Below are 21,097 nucleotides of genomic sequence, written 5' to 3'. Positions count from 1 at the left end.
ATGCCTAATCTGAAGGCCTTTGCGATGTTAAATTGCGAAGCTTTTGATTTTTCGTTAATGGGTGTGTCCGTGGCGGCCTGGCGAATTTCGATGATTCGCCATGAAACAGGAAGTTGCTATAACTCAGACATACAATGACCAATCTGCCCCAAACTTCACATGTTTGATGAGACTCCTGACCTGAACATATTGACATGCCCATATTCAGTTATAGTCGTAGCGCCACCTATTGGCAACAGGAAGTGACATATTTTACACTGCGACGAACTACTCCTAGAAATTTTATGACATCAATGTAGTTTTTGTGGTCAGTCTAATCTAAAGGCCTGTGCGATGTTAAGTTGTGAAGATCTTGAGTTTCCGTTAAAAGGCGTGTCCATGGCGCCGTCACGAAGTTCGATGTCTCGCCATGGGAATAAAAGATGTTATAACTCAGGCATAAAATGCCCGATCTTCCCCAAACTGCACATGTGTGATAAGAGTCCTGTCCTGAACAGATCTGCAGGCCAATATTCCACCGGGTGTGGCAGAATGACTCTATAGCGCCACCTATACACTTTCAACGGAGTGCGCCTCGAGCTATGTTTCACGTACATGTACAAAAATCGGTATACACATGTAACACACCAATACCTACAAAAAAGTCTCTTGGTACGAAATCCTAATCCAAACAGGAAGTCGGTTATTTAGAATTTTCTCTGCAAAATTGGCGTTGTTTTTGACATTTTCAGGGGTTGTACTTTAACGAACTCCTCCTAGAGATTTATTCAGATCAACACCAAACCGGGTCAGTGTAATCTTAAGCCTTTTGCGATGTTAAATTGCAAAGATCTTTAGATTTCGTTAAAGGGCGTGTCCATGGCGGCCTGACAAATTTCGATGTTTCGCCATGAAAAAGGAAGTTGCTGTAACTCAGACATACAATGTCCAATCTGCCCCAAACTTCACATGTTAGATAAAACTTCTGCCCTTAACAGATCTACATGCCCACATTCAGTTATAGTCATAGCGCCACCTATTGGCAACAGGAAGTGACATGTTTTATGCTGCGACAAACTACTCCTATAATTTTTTTGAGATTAACATATATTTTGTGGTCAGTCTAATCTAAAGGCCTGTGCAATGTTAACTTTTGGAGATCTTGAGTTTTTGTTAAAGGGCGTTTCCATGGCGCCATGACAAAATTTGATGTCTTGCCACAGCAAGAGAAGTTGTTGTAACTCAAGCATAAAATGTTCAATCTTCCCCAAACTTCACATGTTTGATAAGAGTCCTGGCCTGAACACCTCTGAAGGCCAATATTCCATTATAATGATAGCGCCACCTGCTGGCAACGGTAAGATTGGCACATATATGGGATATACTTTGATATATTCCACTTATATTTAGGACATTAAATGCATATTTCTCAACGTTCACCTTTTTACTAAAGCCACACTATGGCGGTGAGCCCGGGTGCGAGGGCCCGTTCATCGCTGCTTGCAGCTTTAATTAGGGCCCGAGCACCGATGGTGTGAGGACCCTATTGGAATTGCTCCGTTTATTATTATTATTATTATTCTTCTTCTCCAAAATGAATCGCATTTTTGAGGGCCTAAACATACTCAAAAAGTCATGAAACTTTGCACACACCTCAGAACCGGCGAAAATTTACATCTGATATGGGTTTCAGAAGTGGGTGTGGCAAAATGGCTCGACAGCGCCACCTATACACTTTCAACGGTGTGCGCCTCGAGCTATGTTTCACGTACATGTATGAAAATCGGTACACATATGTAACACACCAATAGCTACAAAAAAGTCTCCTGGTACGAAATCCAAATCCCAACAGGAAGTCGGTTATTTTTAATAATATGAGCAAATTTTGTGTCATTTTTGCCATTTCCTTGAGTTGTATTTTAACGAACTCCTCCTAGAGACTTATTCAGATCAACACCAAATTTGGTATGCCTAATCTAAAGGCCTTTGCGATGTTAAATTGCGAAGATTTTGAGTTTTCGTCGAAGGGCGTGTCAGTGGCGGCCTGGCGAATTTCGATGATTCGCCATGAAAAATGAAGTTGCTATAACTCAGACATACAATGTCCAATCTGCCCCAAACTTGACATGGTTGATAAGACTCTAGAACTGAACAGATTGACATGCCCATATTCAGTTATAATCATAGCGCCACCTATTGGCAACAGGAAGTGTCATATTTTATGCTCCGAAGAACTACTCCTAGAAATTTTATGACATCAATGTCTTTTTTGTGGTCAGTCTAATCTAAAGGCCTGTGCAATGTTAAACTGTGAAGATCTTGAGTTTTCGTTAAAGGGCGTGTCCATGGCGCCGTGACAAAGTTTGATGTCTCGCCATAGGAGTAGAAGTTGTTGTAACTCAGGCATAAAACATCAGATCTTGCCCAAACTTCACCTGTTTGATAAGAGTACTGACCTGCCCACATCTGGAGAACAATATTCCATTGGGTGTGGCAAAATGGCTCGATAGCGCCACCTATAGACTTTCAATGGAGTGCGCCTCGAGCTACGTGTCACGTACATGTACGAAAATCGGTACACATATGTAACACACCAATAGCTACAAAAAAGTCTCCTGGTATGAAATGCGAATCCCAACAGGAAGTTGGTTATTTTGAATTTTCCCTGCAAAATTGGTGTTGTTTTTGCCATTTTCAGGGGTTGTACTTTAACGAACTCCTCCTAGAGATTTATTCAGATCAACACCAAACTTGGTCAGTGTAATCTTAAGCCCTTTGCGATGTCAAATTGCGAAGATCTTGAGGTTTCGTTAAAGGGCGTGTCCATGGCGGCCTGACAAATTTCGATGTTTCGCCATGAAAAAGGAAGTTGCTGTAACTCAGACATACAATGTCCAATCTGCCTCAAACTTCACATGTTAGATAAGACTTCTGCCCTTAACAGATCTACATGCCCATATTCAATCATAGTCATAGCGCCATCTGCTGGCAACAGGAAGTGTCATGTTTTACACTGCAAAGAACTACTCCAAGAAATTTTATGACATCAACATTTTATTTTGGTCAGTCTAATCTAAAGGTCTTTGCAATGTTAAATTGTGGAGATCTTTAGATTTTGTTAAAGGGCGTGTCCATGGCGCCATGAAAAAATTTGATGTCTCGCCACAGCAAGAGAAGTTGTTGTAACTCAGGCTTGAAATGTTCGATATTCCCCAAACTTCACATGTTCGATAAGACTCCTAGCCTGAACACATCTGAAGGCCAATATTCCATTATAATGATAGCGCCACCTATTGGCAACAGGAAAATTGGCACATATAAGTGACTTTGACATATTCCACTTATATTAACGATTTGAAATGCATATTTCTCACCTTCACCTTTTTACTAAAGCCACACGATTGCGGTGAGCCCGGGTGCGAGGGCCCGTTCATCGCTGCTTGCAGCTTTAATTATTATTATTCTTCTTCTTCTCCCGAATGAATCGCATTTTTGAGGGCTTTAACATGCTCAAAAAGTCATGAAACTTTGCACACGCGTCAAACCTGGTGAAAATTTTCGTGTGATATAGGATTCAGAAGAGGGTGTGGCAAAATGGCTCGACAGCGCCACCTATACCAAGAAAATCAACAGCCTTCCAGCTATGTTTCACGTACATGCACGAAAATTGGCACACATATGTAACACACCAATACCTACAAAAAAGACTCTTGGAGTGAAATTCTAAACCCAACAGGAAGTCGGTTATTTTTAATATTATGAGCAAATTTTGTGTAATTTTGGTCATTTCCATGTGTTGTATTTTAACGAACTCCTCCTAGAGAGTTCTTCAAATCATCACCAAATTTGGTATGCCTAATCTAAAGGCCTTTGCGATGTTAAATTGCGAAGATCTTGAGTTTTCGTTGAAGGGCGTGTCCGTGGCGGCCTGGCGAATTTCGATGATTCGCCATGAAAAATGAAGTTGCTATAACTCAGACATACAATGACCAATTTGCCCCAAACTTCACATGTTTGATGAGACTCCGAAGCTGAACAGATTGACATGCCCATATTCAGTTATATTCATAGCGCCACCTATTGGCAACAGGAAGTGACATATTTTACGCTGCGATGAACTACTCCTAGAAATTTTATGACATCAATGTCTTTTTTGTGGTCAGTCTAATCTAAAGGCCTGTGCGATGTTCAGTTGTGAAGATCTTGAGTTTTCGTTAAATGGCTTGTTCATGGCGCCGCGACGAAGTTCGATGTCTCGCCATGAGAATAAAAGATGTTATAACTCAGGCATAAAATGTCCGATCTTCCCCAAACTTCACATGTGTGATAAGAGTCCTGGCCTGAACAGATCTGCAGGCCAATATTCCACCGGGTGTGGCAGAATGGCTCTATAGCGCCACCTATACACTTTCAACGGAGTGCGCCTCGAGCTATGTTTCACGTACATGTACAAAAATTGGTACACACATGTAACACTCATATACCTACAAAAAAGTCTCTTGGTACGAAATCCGGATCCCAACAGGAAGTCAGTTATTTTGCATTTTCCCTTCAAAATTGGTGTTGTTTTTGCCATTTTCAGGGGTTGTACTTTAACGAACTCCTCCTAGAGATTTATTCAGATCAACACCAAACTTGGTCAATGTAATCTAAAGCCCTTTGCGATAATAAATTGCGAAGGACTTGAGGTTTCGTTAAAGGGCGTGTCCATGGCGGCCTGACAAATTTCGATGTTTCGCCATGAAAAAGGAAGTTGCTGTAACTCAGACATACAATGTCCAATCTGCCCCAAACTTCACATGTTGGATAAGACTCTTGACCTGAACAGATCTACATGCCAATATTCAGTTATAGTCATAGCGCCACCTATTGGCAACAGGAAGTTACATATTTTACACTGCGACAAACTACTCCTAGAAATTTTATGACATCAGTGTCTTTTTTGTGGTCAGTCTAATCTAAAGACCTGTGTGATGTTTAGTTGTGAAGATCTTGAGTTTTTGTTAAAAGGTGTGTCCATGGCGCCGTGATGAAGTTCGATGTCTCGCCATGGGAATAAAAGATGTTATAACTCAGGCATAAAATGTCCAATCTTGCCCAAACTTCACTTTTGTGTAAAGGGTCCTGGCCTAAACAGATCTGAAGGCCAATATTCCATCGGGTGTGGCAAACTGGCTCGATAGCGCCACCTATACAATTTCAACGGAGTGCGTATACACTTTAAACGGAGTGCGCCTCGAGCTATGTTTCACGTACATGTACAAAAATCGGTACACACATGTAACACACCAATATCTACGAAAAAGTCTCTTGGTACGAAATCCGAATCCCAACAGGAAGTCAGTTATTTAGAATTTTCTCTGCAAAATTAGTGTTGTTTTGGCCATTTTCAGGGGTTGGACTTTGATGAACTCCTCCTAGAGATTTATTCAGATCAACACCAAACTTGGTCAGTGTAATCTAAAGCCTTTTGCGATCTTAAATTGCGAAGATCTTGAGGTTTCGTTAAAGGGCGTGTCCATGGCGGCCTGACAAATTTCGATGTTTCGCCATGAAATAGGATGTTGTTTTAACTCAGGCATTAAATGTCCAATCCTCCCCAAACCTCACATGTTCGACAAAAGTCCTGCCCTGAACACATCTGAAGGCCAATATTCCACTATAATGATAGCGCCACCTGCTGGCAAAAGGAAGATTGGCACATATATGGAATAAACATTGATATATTCTACTTATATTTATGAGTTTAAACGCATATTTCTCACCGTTCACCTATTAACTAAAGCCACTCGCTGCCGGTGAGCCCGGGTGCGAGGGCCCGTTCATCGCTGCTTGCAGCTTTAATTAGGGCCCGAGCACCGAGGTGCGAGGACCCTCTTGTATCTGCTTTGTTTTTTATTATTATTATTCTTCTTCTTCTTCTTCTCCCGAATGAATCGCATTTTTGAGGGCTTTAACATGCTCAAAAAGTCATGAAACTTTGCACACTCGTCAAACCTGGTGAAAATTTTCGTCTGATATAGGATTCAGAAGAGGGTGTGGCAAAATGGCTCGACAGCGCCACCTATACCAAGAAAATCAACAGCCTTCCAGCTATGTTTCACGTACATGCACGAAAATTGGCACACATATGTAACACACCAATACCTACAAAAAAGACTCTTGGAGCGAAATTCTAAACCCAACAGGAAGTCGGTTATTTTTAATATTATGAGCATATTTTGTGTAATTTTGGTCATTTCCATGTGTTGTATTTTAACGAACTCCTCCTAGAGAGTTCTTCAAATCAACACCAAATTTGGTATGCCTAATCTAAAGGCCTTTGCGATGTTAAATTGCGAAGATCCTGACTTTTCGTTGAAGGGCGTGTCCGTGGCGGCCTGGCGAATTTCGATGATTCGCCATGAAAAATGAAGTTGCTATAACTCACACATACAATGACCAATCTGCCCCAAACTTCACATGTTTGATGAGACTCCGAACCTGAACAGATTGACATGCCCATATTCAGTTATAGTCATAGCGCCACCTATTGGCAACAGGAAGTGACATATTTTACGCTGCGACGAACTAATCCTAGAAATTTTATGACATCAATGTCTTTTTTGTGGTCAGTCTAATCTAAAGGCCTGTGCGATGTTCAGTTGTGAAGATCTTGAGTTTTCGTTAAAAGTCTTGTTCATGGCGCCGCGACGAAGTTCGATGTCTCGCCATGCGAATAAAAGATGTTATAACTCAGGCATAAGATGTCCGATCTTCCCCAAACTTCACATGTGTGATAAGAGTCCTGGCCTGAACAGATCTTCAGGCCAATATTCCACCGGGTGTGGCAGAATGGCTCTATAGCGCCACCTATACACTTTCAACGGAGTGCGCCTCGAGCTATGTTTCACGTACATGTACAAAAATTGGTACACACATGTAACACTCCAATACCTACAAAAAAGTCTCTTGGTACGAAATCTGGATCCCAACAGGAAGTCGGTTATTTTGAATTTTCCCTTCAAAATTTCTGTTGTTTTTGCCATTTTCAGGGGTTGTACTTTAACGAACTCCTCCTAGACATTTATTCAGATCAACACCAAACTTGGTCAGTGTAATCTAAAGCCCTTTGCGATAATAAATTGCGAAGGACTTGAGGTTTCGTTAAAGGGCGGGTCCATGGCGGCCTGACAAATTTCGATGTTTCGCCATGAAAAAGGAAGTTGCTGTAACTCAGACATACAATGTCCAATCTGCCCCAAACTACACATGTTGGATAAGACTCTTGACCTGAACAGATCTACATGCCAATATTCAGTTATAGTCATAGCGCCACCTATTGGCAACAGGAAGTTACATATTTTACACTGCGACAAACTACTCCTTGAAATTTTATGACATCAATGTCTTTTTTGTGGTCAGTCTAATCTAAAGACCTGTGTGATGTTTAGTTGTGAAGATCTTGAGTTTTTGTTAAAAGGTGTGTCCATGGCGCCGTGATGAAGTTCAATGTCTCGCCATGGGAATAAAAGATGTTATAACTCAGGCATAAAATGTCCGATCTTGCCCAAACTTCACTTGTGTGATAAGGGTCCTGGCCTGGACAGATCTGAAGGCCAATATTCCATCGAGTGTGGCAAAATGGCTCAATAGCGCCACCTATACACTTTCAACGGAGTGCGTATACACTTTAAACGGAGTGCGCCTCGAGCTATGTTTCACGTACATGTACAAAAATTGGTACACACATGTAACACTCCAATACCTACAAAAAAGTCTCTTGGTACGAAATCCGGATCCCAACAGGAAGTCAGTTATTTGGAATTTTCTATGCAAAATTAGTGTTGTTTTGGCCATTTTCAGGAGTTGTACTTTAACGAACTCCTCCTAGAGATTTATTCAGATCAACACCAAACTTGGTCAGTGTAATCTAAAGCCCTTTGCGATAATAAATTGCGAAGGACTTGAGGTTTCGTTAAAGGGCGGGTCCATGGCGGCCTGACAAATTTCGATGTTTCGCCATGAAAAAGGAAGTTGCTGTAACTCAGACATACAATGTCCAATCTGCCCCAAACTTCACATGTTGGATAAGACTCTTGACCTGAACAGATCTACATGCCAATATTCAGTTATAGTCATAGCGCCACCTATTGGCAACAGGAAGTTACATATTTTACACTGAGACAAACTACTCCTAGAAATTTTATGACATCAATGTCTTTTTTGTGGTCAGTCTAATCTAAAGACCTGTGTGATGTTTAGTTGTGAAGATCTTGAGTTTTTGTTAAAAGGTGTGTCCATGGCGCCGTGATGAAGTTCAATGTCTCGCCATGGGAATAAAAGATGTTATAACTCAGGCATAAAATGTCCGATCTTGCCCAAACTTCACTTGTGTGATAAGGGTCCTGGCCTGGACAGATCTGAAGGCCAATATTCCATCGAGTGTGGCAAAATGGCTCAATAGCGCCACCTATACACTTTCAACGGAGTGCGTATACACTTTAAACGGAGTGCGCCTTGAGCTATGTTTCACGTACATGTACAAAAATCGGTACACACATGTAACACACCAATATCTACGAAAAAGTATCTTGGTACGAAGTCCGAATCCCAACAGGAAGTCAGTTATTTGGAATTTTCTCTGCAAAATTAGTGTTGTTTTGGCCATTTTCAGGGGTTGTACTTTAACGAACTCCTCCTAGATATTTATTCAGATCAACACCAAACTTGGTCAGTGTAATCTAAAGCCTTTTGCGATCTTAAATTGCGAAGATCTTGAGGTTTCGTTAAAGGGCGTGTCCATGGCGGCCTGACAAATTTCATTGTTTCGCCATGAAATAGGATGTTGTTGTAACTCAGGCATAAAATGTCCAATCCTCCCCAAACCTCACATGTTCGATAAAAGTCCTGCCCTGAACACATCTGAAGGCCAATTTTCCATTATAATGATAGCGCCACCTGCTGGCAACAGGAAGATTTGCACATATATGGAATAAACATTGATATATTCTACTTATATTTATGAGTTTAAACGCATATTTCTCACCTTTCACCTATTAACTAAAGCCACTCGCTGCCGGTGAGCCCGGGTGCGAGGGCCCGTTCATCGCTGCTTGCAGCTTTAATTAGGGCCCGAGCACCGATGGTGTGAGGACCCTCTTGGAATTGCTCCGTTTATTATTATTATTATTATTATTATTATTATTATTATTATTCTTCTTCTCCAAAATGAATCGCATTTTTGAGGGCCTAAACATGCTCGAAAAGTCATGAAACTTTGCACACACCTCAGAACTGGCGAAAATTTACGTCTGATATGGGTTTCAGAAGTGGGCGTGGCAAAATGGCTCGACAGCGCCACCTATACATGTTCAGCGGTGTGCGCCTCGAGCTACGTTTCACGCACATGTCTGAAAATCGGTAAACACATGTAACTCTCCAATACCTACAAAAAAGTCTCTTGGAGCAAAATCCGAAACCCAACAGGAAGTCGGTTATTACTAATATTATGAGCAAATTTTGTGTCATTTTTGTCATTTCCATGCGTTGTATTTTAACGAACTCCTCCTAGAGATTCATTCAGATCAACACCAAATTTGGTATGCCTAATCTGAAGGCCTTTGCGATGTTAAATTGCGAAGCTTTTGAGTTTTCGTTAATGGGCGTGTCCGTGGCGGCCTGGCGAATTTCGATGATTCGCCATGAAACAGGAAGTTGCTATAACTCAGACATACAATGACCAATCTGCCCCAAACTTCACATGTTTGATGAGACTCCTGACCTGAACAGATTGACATGCCCATATTCAGTTATAGTCATAGCGCCACCTATTGGCAACAGGAAGTGACATATTTTACACTGCGATGAACTACTCCTAGAAATTGTATGACATCAATGTATTTTTTGTGGTCAGTCTAATCTAAAGCCCTGTGCGATGTTAAGTTGTGAAGATCTTGAGTTTTCGTTAAAAGGCGTGTCCATGGCGCCGTCACGAAGTTCGATGTCTCGCCATGGGAATAAAAGATGTTATAACTCAGGCATAAAATGTCCGATCTTCCCCAAACTTCACATGTGTGATAAGAGTCCTGGCCTGAACACATCTGCAGGCCAATATTCCACCGGGTGTGGCAGAATGGCTCGATAGCGCCACCTATACACTTTCAACAGAGTGCGCCTCGAGCTATGTTTCACGTACATGTACAAAAATCGGTATACACATGTAACACACCAATACCTACAAAAAAGTCTCTTGGTACGAAATCCGAATCCCAACAGGAAGTCGGTTATTTAGAATTTTCTCTGCAATATTGGCGTTGTTTTTGCCATTTTCAGGGGTTGTACTTTAACGAACTCCTCCTAGAGATTTATTCAGATCAACACCAAACCTGGTCAGTGTAATCTTAAGCCCTTTGCGATGTTAAATTGCGAAGATCTTTAGATTTCGTTAAAGGGCGTGTCCATGGTGGCCTGACAAATTTCGATGTTTCGCCATGAAAAAGGAAGTTGCTGTAACTCAGACATACAATGTCCAATCTGCCCCAAACTTCACATGTTAGATAAAACTTCTGCCCTTAACAGATCTATATGCCCACATTCAGTTATAGTCATAGCGCCACCTATTGGCAACAGGAAGTGACATGTTTTACGCTGCGACAAACTACTCCTATAATTTTTTTGAGATTAACATATATTTTGTGGTCAGTCTAATCTAAAGGCCTGTGCAATGTTAACTTTTGGAGATCTTGAGTTTTTGTTAAAGGGGCGTTTCCATGGCGCCATGACAAAATTTGATGTCTTGCCACAGCAAGAGAAGTTGTTGTAACTCAAGCATAAAATGTTCAATCTTCCCCAAACTTCACATGTTCGATAAGAGTCCTGGCCTGAACACATCTGAAGGCCAATATTGCATTATAATGATAGCGCCACCTGCTGGCAACGGTAAGATTGGCACATATATGGGATATACTTTGATATATTCCACTTATATTTAGGACATTAAATGCATATTTCTCAACGTTCACCTTTTTACTAAAGCAACACGGTGGCAGTGAGCCCGGGTGCGAGGGCCCGTTCATCGCTGCTTGCAGCTTTAATTATTATTATTCTTCTTCTTCTTCTCCCGAATGAATCACATTTTTGAGGGCTTTAACATGCTCAAAAAGTCATGAAACTTTGCACACGCGTCAAACCTGGTGAAAATTTTCGTCTGATATAGGATTCAGAAGAGGGTGTGGCAAAATGGCTCGACAGCGCCACCTATACCAAGAAAATCAACAGCCTTCCAGCTATGTTTCACGTACATGCACGAAAATTGGCACACATATGTAACACACCAATACCTACAAAAAAGACTCTTGGAGCGAAATTTTAAACCCAACAGGAAGTCGGTTATTTTTAATATTATGAGCATATTTTGTGTAATTTTGGTCATTTCCATGTGTTGTATTTTAACGAACTCCTCCTAGAGAGTACTTCAAATCAACACCAAATTTGGTATGCCTAATCTAAAGGCCTTTGCGATGTTAAATTGCGAAGATCTTGAGTTTTCGTTGAAGGGCGTGTCCGTGGCAGCCTGGCGAATTTCGATGATTCGCCATGAAAAATGAAGTTGCTATAACTCACACATACAATGTCCAATCTGCCCCAAACTTCACATGTTTGATGAGACTCCGAACCTGAACAGATTGACATGCCCATATTCAGTTATAGTCATAGCGCCACCTATTGGCAACAGGAAGTGACATACTTTACGCTGCGACGAACTACTCCTAGAAATTTTATTACATCAATGTCTTTTTTGTGGTCAGTCTAATCTAAAGGCCTGTGCGATGTTCAGTTGTGAAGATCTTGAGTTTTCGTTAAAAGGCTTGTTCATGGCGCCGCGACGAAGTTCGATGTCTCGCCATGGGAATAAAAGATGTTATAAATCAGGCATAAAATGTCCGATCTTCCCCAAACTTCACATGTGTGATAAGAGTCCTGGCCTGAACAGATCTGCAGGCCAATATTCCACCGGGTGTGGCAGAATGGCTCTATAGCGCCACCTATACACATTCAACGGAGTGCGCCTCGAGCTATGTTTCACGTACATGTACAAAAATTGGTACACACATGTAACACTCCAATACCTACAAAAAAGTCTCTTGGTACGAAATCTGGATCCCAACAGGAAGTCGGTTATTTTGAATTTTCCCTTCAAAATTGCTGTTGTTTTTGCCATTTTCAGGGGTTGTACTTTAACGAACTCCTCCTAGAGATTTATTCAGATCAACATCAAACTTGGTCAGTGTAATCTAAAGCCATTTGCGATAATAAATTGTGAAGGACTTGAGGTTTCGTTAAAGGGCGTGTCCATGGCGGCCTGACAAATTTCGATGTTTCGCCATGAAAAAAGAAGTTGATGTTACTCAGACATACAATGTCCAATCTGCCCCAAACTTCACATGTTGGATGAGACTCTTGACCTGAACAGATCGACATGCCCATATTCAGTTATAGTCATAGCGCCACCTGTTGGCAACAGGAAGTGACATATTTTACACTGTGACAGACTATTTCTAGAAATTTTATGACATCAATGTCTTTTTTGTGATCAGTCTAATCTAAAGACCTGTGTGATGTTTAGTTGTGAAGATCTTGAGTTTTTGTTAAAAGGCGTGTCCATGGCGCCGTGACGAAGTTCGATGTCTCGCCATGGGAATAAAAGATGTTATAACTCAGGCATAAAATGTCCGATCTTCCCCAAACTTCACGTGTGTGATAAGGGTCCTGGCCTGAACATATATGAAGGCAAATATTCCATTGGGTGTGGCAAAATGGCTCGATAGCGCCACCTATACACTTTCAACGGAGTGCATATGCACTTTCAACGGAGTGTGCATCGAGCTATGTTTCACGTACATGTACAAAAATCAGTACACACATGTAACACACCAATACCTACAAAAAAGTCTCTTGGTACGAAATCCGAATCCCAACAGGAAGTCAGTTATTTAGAATTTTCTCTGCAAAATTGGTGTTGTTTTTGCCATTTTCAGGGGTTGTACTTTAACTAACTCCTCCTAGAGATTTATTCAGATCTTCACCAAACTTGGTCAGTGTAATCTAAAGGCCTTTGCATTGTTAAATTGCGAAGATCTTGAGGTTTCGTTAAAGGACGTGTCCATGGCGGCCTGACAAATTTTGATATATTGCGATGGAAAGGAAGTTGCTGTAACTCAGACATACAATGTCCAATCTGCGCCAAACTTCACATGTTAGTTAAGACTTCTGCCCTTAACAGATCAACATGCCCATATTCAGTTATAGTAATAGCGCCACCTGCTGGCAACAGGAAGTGACATGTTTTAGGCTGCGACAAACTACTCCTATAATTTTTTTGAGATTAACATATATTTTGTGGTCAGTCTAATCTAAACGCCTGTGCAATGTTAACTTTTGGAGATCTTGAGTTTTTGTTAAAGGGTGTTTCCATGGCGCCATGACAAAATTTGATGTCTTGCCACAGCAAGAGAAGTTGTTGTAACTCAAGCATAAAATGTTCAATCTTCCCCAAACTTCACATGTTTGATAAAAGTCCTGGCCTGAACACATCTGAAGGCCAATATTCCATTATAATGATAGCGCCACCTGCTGGCAACAGGAAGATTGGCACATATATGGGATATACTTTGATATATTCAACTTATATTTAGGACATTAAATGCATATTTGTCAACGTTCACCTTTTTACTTAAGCCACACGATTGCTGTGAGCCCGGGTGCGAGGGCCCGTTCATCGCTGCTTGCAGCTTTAATTAGGGCCCGAGCACTGAAGGTGTGAGGACCCTATTGTATCTGCTCTGTTTATTATTATTAGGGCCCGAGCACCGAGGTGCGAGGACCCTCTTGTATCTGCTTTGTTTTTTATTATTATTATTATTATTCTTCTTCTTCTTCTCCCGAATGAATCGCATTTTTGAGGGCTTTAACATGCTCAAAAAGTCATGAAACTTTGCACACGCGTCAAACCTGGTGAAAATTTTCGTCTGATATAGGATTCAGAAGAGGGTGTGGCAAAATGGCTCGACAGCGCCACCTATACCAAGAAAATCAACAGCCTTCCAGCTATGTTTCACGTACATGCACGAAAATTGGCACACATATGTAACACACCAATACCTACAAAAAAGACTCTTGGAGTGAAATTCTAAACCCAACAGGAAGTCGGTTATTTTTAATATTATGAGCAAATTTTGTGTAATTTTGGTCATTTCCATGTGTTGTATTTTAACGAACTCCTCCTAGAGAGTTCTTCAAATCATCACCAAATTTGGTATGCCTAATCTAAAGGCCTTTGCGATGTTAAATTGCGAAGATCTTGAGTTTTCGTTGAAGGGCGTGTCCGTGGCGGCCTGGCGAATTTCGATGATTCGCCATGAAAAATGAAGTTGCTATAACTCAGACATACAATGACCAATCTGCCCCAAACTTCACATGTTTGATGAGACTCCAAAGCTGAACAGATTGACATGCCCATATTCAGTTATATTCATAGCGCCACCTATTGGCAACAGGAAGTGACATATTTTACGCTGCGACGAACTACTCCTAGAAATTTTATGACATCAATGTCTTTTTTGTGGTCAGTCTAATCTAAAGGCCTGTGCGATGTTCAGTTGTGAAGATCTTGAGATTTCGTTAAATGGCTTGTTCATGGCGCCGCGACGAAGTTCGATGTCTCGCCATGAGAATAAAAGATGTTATAACTCAGGCATAAAATGTCCGATCTTCCCCAAACTTCACATGTGTGATAAGAGTCCTGGCCTGAACAGATCTGCAGGCCAATATTCCACCGGGTGTGGCAGAATGGCTCTATAGCGCCACCTATACACTTTCAACGGAGTGCGCCTCGAGCTATGTTTCACGTACATGTACAAAAATTGGTACACACATGTAACACTCCAATACCTACAAAAAAGTCTCTTGGTACGAAATCCGGATCCCAACAGGAAGTCAGTTATTTTGCATTTTCCCTTCAAAATTGGTGTAGTTTTTGTCATTTTCAAGGGTTGTACTTTAACGAACTCCTCCTAGAGATTTATTCAGATCAACACCAAACTTGGTCAATGTAATCTAAAGCCCTTTGCGATAATAAATTGCGAAGGACTTGAGGTTTCGTTAAAGGGCGTGTCCATGGCGGCCTGACAAATTTCGATGTTTCGCCATGAAAAAGGAAGTTGCTGTAACTCAGACATACAATGTCCAATCTGCCCCAAACTTCACATGTTGGATAAGACTCTTGACCTGAACAGATCTACATGCCAATATTCAGTTATAGTCATAGCGCCACCTATTGGCAACAGGAAGTTACATATTTTACACTGCGACAAACTACTTCTAGAAATGTTATGACATCAGTGTCTTTTTTGTGGTCAGTCTAATCTAAAGACCTGTGTGATGTTTAGTTGTGAAGATCTTGAGTTTTTGTTAAAAGGTGTGTCCATGGCGCCGTGATGAAGTTCGATGTCTCGCCATGGGAATAAAAGATGTTATAACTCAGGCATAAAATGTCCAATCTTGCCCAAACTTCACTTGTGTGTAAAGGGTCCTGGCCTAAACAGATCTGAAGGCCAATATTCCATCGAGTGTGGCAAACTGGCTCGATAGCGCCACCTATACAATTTCAACGGAGTGCGTATACACTTTAAACGGAGTGCGCCTCGAGCTATGTTTCACGTACATGTACAAAAATCGGTACACACATGTAACACACCAATATCTACGAAAAAGTCTCTTGGTACGAAATCCGAATCCCAACAGGAAGTCAGTTATTTAGAATTTTCTCTGCAAAATTAGTGTTGTTTTGGCCATTTTCAGGGGTTGGACTTTGATGAACTCCTCCTAGAGATTTATTCAGATCAACACCAAACTTGGTCAGTGTAATCTAAAGCCTTTTGCGATCTTAAATTGCGAAGATCTTGAGGTTTCGTTAAAGGGCGTGTCCATGGCGGCCTGACAAATTTCGATGTTTCACCATGAAATAGGATGTTGTTTTAACTCAGGCATTAAATGTCCAATCCTCCCCAAACCTCACATGTTCGACAAAAGTCCTGCCCTGAACACATCTGAAGGCCAATATTCCACTATAATGATAGCGCCACCTGCTGGCAAAAGGAAGATTGGCACATATATGGAATAAACATTGATATATTCTACTTATATTTATGAGTTTAAACGCATATTTCTCACCGTTCACCTATTAACTAAAGCCACTCGCTGCCGGTGAGCCCGGGTGCGAGGGCCCGTTCATCGCTGCTTGCAGCTTTAATTATTATTATTTTTCTTCTCCCCAATGAATCGCGTTTTTGAAGGCCTAAACATACTCAAAAAGTCAGGAAAATTTGCACACACCTCCGAACTGGTGAAAATTTACGTCTGATATGGGTTTCAGAAGTGGGCGTGGCAAAATGGCTCGACAGCGCCACCTATACATGTTCAGCGGTGTGCGCCTCGAGCTACGTTTCACGCACATGTCTGAAAATCGGTAAACACATGTAAGACACCAAGACCTACAAAAAAGACTCTTGGAGCAAAATTCTAAACCCAACAGGAAGTTGGTTATTTTTAATATTATGAGCAAATTTTTTGTCATTTTTGCCATTTCCATGCATTGTATTTTAACGAACTCCTCCTAGAGATTAATTCAGATCAACACCAAATTTGGTATGCCTAATCTAAAGGCCATTGAGATGTTAAATTGCGAAGATCTTGAGTTTTCGTTGAAGGGCGTGTCCGTGGCGGCCTGGCGAATTTTGATGATTCGCCATGAAAAATGAAGTAGCTATAACTCAGACATACAATGTCCAATCAGCCCCAAACTTCACATGTTTGATGTGACTCCAAACCTGAACAGATTGACATGCCCATATTCAGTTATAGTCATAGCGCCACCTATTGGCAACAGGAAGTGACATATTTTACGCTGTGATGAACTACTCCTAGAAATTTTTTGACATCAATGTCTTTTTTGTGGTCAGTCTAATCTAAAGGCCTGTGCGATGTTCAGTTGTGAAGATCTTGAGTTTTCGTTAAAAGGCGTGTCCACGGCGCCATGGCAAAGTTCGATGTCTCGCCATGGGAATAAAAGATGTTATAACTCAGGCATAAAATGTCCGATCTTCCCCAAACTTCACATGTGTGATAAGAGTCCTGGCCTGAACACATCTGAAGGCCAATATTCCATCGGGTATGGCAAAATGGCTCTATAGCGCCACCTATACACTTTCAACGGAGTGTGCCTCGAGCTATGTTTCACGTACATGTACAAAAATCGGTACACACATGTAACACACCAATACCTACAAAAAAGTCTCTTGGTACGAAATCCGAATCCCAACAGGAAGTCGGTTATTTAGAATTTTCTCTGCAAAATTGGCGTTGTTTTTGCCATTTTCAGGGGTTGTACTTTAACGAACTCCTCCTAGAGATTTATTCAGATCAACACCAAACTTGGTCAGTGTAATCTAAAGGCCTTTGTGATGTTAAATTGCGAAGATCTTGAGGTTTCGTTAAAGGGCGTGTCCATGGTGGCCTGCCAAATTTCGATGTTTCGCCATGAAAAAGGAAGTTGCTGTAACTCAGACATACAATGTCCAATCTGCCCCAAACTTCACATGTTAGATAAGACTTCTGCCCTTAACAGATCTACATGCCCATTTTCAGTGATAGTCATAGCGCCACCTGCTGGCAACAGGAAGTGACATGTTTTAGGCTGCGACAAACTACTCCTAGAATTTTTTTGAGATTAAAGTATTTTTTGTATTCAGTCTAATCTAAAGGCCTGTGCAATTTTAACTTGTGGAGATCTTGAGTTTTTGTTAAAGGGCGTGTCCATGGCGCCATGACAAATTTTGATGTCTCGCCACAGCAAGAGAAGTTGTTGTAACTCAGGCATAATTTGTTCGATCTTCCCCAAACTTCACATGTTCGATGGGAGTCCTGCCCGGAACACATTTGAAGGGCCATATTCCATTATAATGATAGCACCACCTGCTGGCACCAGGAAGATTGGCACATGTGGAATAAATGTTGATATTTTCCACTTATATTTATGAGTTTGAATGCATATTTCTCACCGTTCACCAATTTACTAAGGCCACTCACTGCCGGTGAGCCCGGGTGCGAGGGCCCGTTCATCGCTGCTTGCAGCTTTAATTATTATTCTTCTTCTTCTTCTCCCGAATGAATCGCATTTTTGAGGGCTTTAACATGCTCAAAAAGTCATGAAACTTTGCACACGCGTCAAACCTGGTGAAAATTTTCGTCTGATATAGGATTCAGAAGAGGGTGTGGCAAAATGGCTCGACAGCGCCACCTATACTAAGAAAATCAACAGCCTTCCAGCTATGTTTCACGTACATGCACGAAAATTGGCACACATATGTAACACACCAATACCTACAAAAAAGACTCTTGGACCAAAATTCTAAACCCAACAGGAAGTCGGTTATTTTTAATATTATGAGCAATTTTTGTGTAATTTTGGTCATTTCCATGTGTTGTATTTTAATGAACTCCTCCTAGAGATTTCTTCAAATCAACACCAAATTTGGTATGCCTAATCTAAAGTCCTTTGCGATGTTAAATTGCGAAGATCTTGAGTTTTTGTTGAAGGGCGTGTCCGTGGCGGCCTGGCGAATTTCGATGATTCGCCACGAAAAATGAAGTTGCTATAACTCACAAATACAATGTCCAATCTGCCCCAAACTTCACATGTTTGATGAAACTCTGAACCTGAACAGATTGACATGCCCATATTCAGTTATAGTCATAGCGCCACCTATTGGCAACAGGAAGTGTCATATTTCACGCTGTGACGAACTACTCCTAGAAATTTTATGACATTAATGTCTTTTTTGTGGTCAGTCTAATCTAAAGGCCTGTGCGATGTTCAGTTGTGAAGATCTTGAGTTTTTGTTAAAAGGCATGTTCACGGCACCATGGCGAAGTTCGATGTCTCGCCATGTGAATAAAAGATGTTATAACTCAGGCATAAAATGTCCGATCTTCCCCAAACTTCACATGTGTGATAAAAGTCCTGACCTGAACAAATCTGCAGGCCAATATTCCACCAGGTGTGGCAGAATGGCTCGATAGCGCCACCTATACACTTTCAACGGAGTGTGACTCGAGCTATGTTTCACGTACATGTACAAGAATTGGTACACACATGTAACTCACCAATATCTACAAAAAAGTCTCATAGTACGAAATCCGAATCTCAACAGGAAGTCGGTTATTTTGAATTTTCCCTGCAAAATTGGTGCTGTTTTTGCCATTTTCAGGGGTTGTACTTTAACTAACTCCTCCTAGAGATTTATTCAGATCAACACCAAACTTGGTCAGTGTAATCTAAAGCCATTTGCGATGTTAAATTGCGAAGGACTTGAGGTTTCGTTAAAGGGCGTGTCCATGGCGGCCTGACAAATTTTGATGTTTCGCCATGAAAAAGGAAGTTGCTGTAACTCAGACATACAATGTCCAATCTGCCCCAAACTACACATGTTGGATAAGACTCTTGACCTGAATAAATCTACATGCCAATATTCAGTTATAGTCATAGCGCCACCTTTTGGCAACAGGAAGTGACATATTTTAGACTGCGACAAACTATTTCTAGAAATGTTATGACATCAATGTCTTTTTTGTGGTCAGTCTAATCTAAAGACCTGTGTGATGTTTGGTTGTGAAGATCTTGAGTTTTTGTTAAAAGGCATGTCCATGACGCCGTGACGAAGTTCGATGTCTCGCCATGGGAATTAAAGATGTTATAACTCAGGCATAAAATGTCCGATCTTCCCCAAACTTCACATGTGTGATAAGGGTCCTGGCCTGAACAGATATGAAGGCAAATATTCCATTGGGTGTGGCAAAATGGCTCGATAGCGCCACTTATACACTTTCAATGGCGTGCATATGCACTTTCAACGGAGTGCGCCTCGAGCTATGTTTCACGTACATGTACAAAAATTGGTACACACATGTAACACACCAATACCTACAAAAAAGTCTCTTGGTACGAAATCCGGATCCCAACAGGAAGTCGGTTATTTTGAATTTTCTCTGCAAAATTGGCATAGTTTTTGCCATTTTCAGGGGTTGTATTTTAACGAACTCCTCCTAGAGATTTATTCAGATAAACACCAAACTTGGTCAGTGTAATCTTAAGCCCTTTGCGATGTTTAATTGTGAAGATCTTGAGGTTTCGTTAAAGGGCGTGTCCATGGCGGCCTGACAAATTTCGATGTTTCGCCATGAAAAAGGAAGCTGCTGTAACTCAGACATACAATGTCCAATCTGCCTCAAACTTCACATGTTAGATAAGACTTCTGCCCTTAACAGATCTACATGCCCATATTCAGTCATAGTCATAGCGCCACCTGCTGGCAACAGGAAGTGAATGCCTTACGCTGCAATGAACTACTCCTAGAAATCTAATAAAATCTAAATTGTGTTATGGTCAGTTTAATCTAAAGGCCTTTGCGATAGTGAATTGTGATTATCTTGAGCTTAATGAAAAGGGGCGATAGCTACAGACAGACACGTGGCACACCTGAATCCGGCAGTAGGTGAACAGTGTAGGTTTTGTGGAATGGTTGAAGATTTGGAACATTTGTTTTTAAGATGTAATAGGTTGAAAGGTCTTTTTAATCTTCTTGATAGATGGTTTCAAGCATTTGATGAGAAATTGTTAGAAGTATTTATTGGGGGTGTGATGTACAGATTCTTAATCAGAAGGAGCGTGTTTGTTAAACTACTTGATCAGAAGCAATTTGGAAGACGAGAAAGAATGAAGGGCTGAATCTTCTGAGTACTGATGCTGAATTAATGTTCAAGAACCTTGTAGCTGGTGGGAAATTCATGAGGGCCAGTTGGTTATGAATTTTTTATTTATTTTATTTTGATCAACGAGTATTTGATGTTGTGAAAAAATTTATTGTATTATGTAAATGAAAAGTCTTGTTAAACCTCTCTCTCTCTCTCTCCCTTTCTTTCTCTTTCTCTCTTTTTCTCTCTCCCTCTCTCTTTTTCTCTCTCTTTCACTCACTCACACACACACATGCACACACACACAATCAACACAAACACTCTTTTT

General features: G+C 41.0%; 1 protein-coding gene and 1 long non-coding RNA gene across 2 annotated transcripts in view; one reads left to right on the top strand and one right to left on the bottom strand.

Annotated features, from left to right (window-relative positions):
- The window catches only part of cdk11b (cyclin-dependent kinase 11B), a 376,069-nt gene that overhangs the window by 58,480 nt on the left and 296,492 nt on the right, over window positions 1–21,097 (top strand). The gene's annotated exons all lie outside the window — the stretch shown is intronic.
- On the bottom strand, window positions 1,894–14,626 carry LOC127963219 (uncharacterized). Its single transcript, XR_008154757.1, has 4 exons — window positions 14,504–14,626; window positions 11,151–11,682; window positions 3,203–3,524; window positions 1,894–2,414 (listed from the first exon to the last, which is right to left on the bottom strand). It is a non-coding gene; the product is annotated as an uncharacterized LOC127963219 (long non-coding RNA).

Source organism: Carassius gibelio, chromosome B8 (assembly GCF_023724105.1).
Source record: "Carassius gibelio isolate Cgi1373 ecotype wild population from Czech Republic chromosome B8, carGib1.2-hapl.c, whole genome shotgun sequence".
NCBI lineage: Eukaryota > Metazoa > Chordata > Actinopteri > Cypriniformes > Cyprinidae > Carassius > Carassius gibelio.
This window is presented reverse-complemented; position numbering and strand designations above follow the sequence as displayed.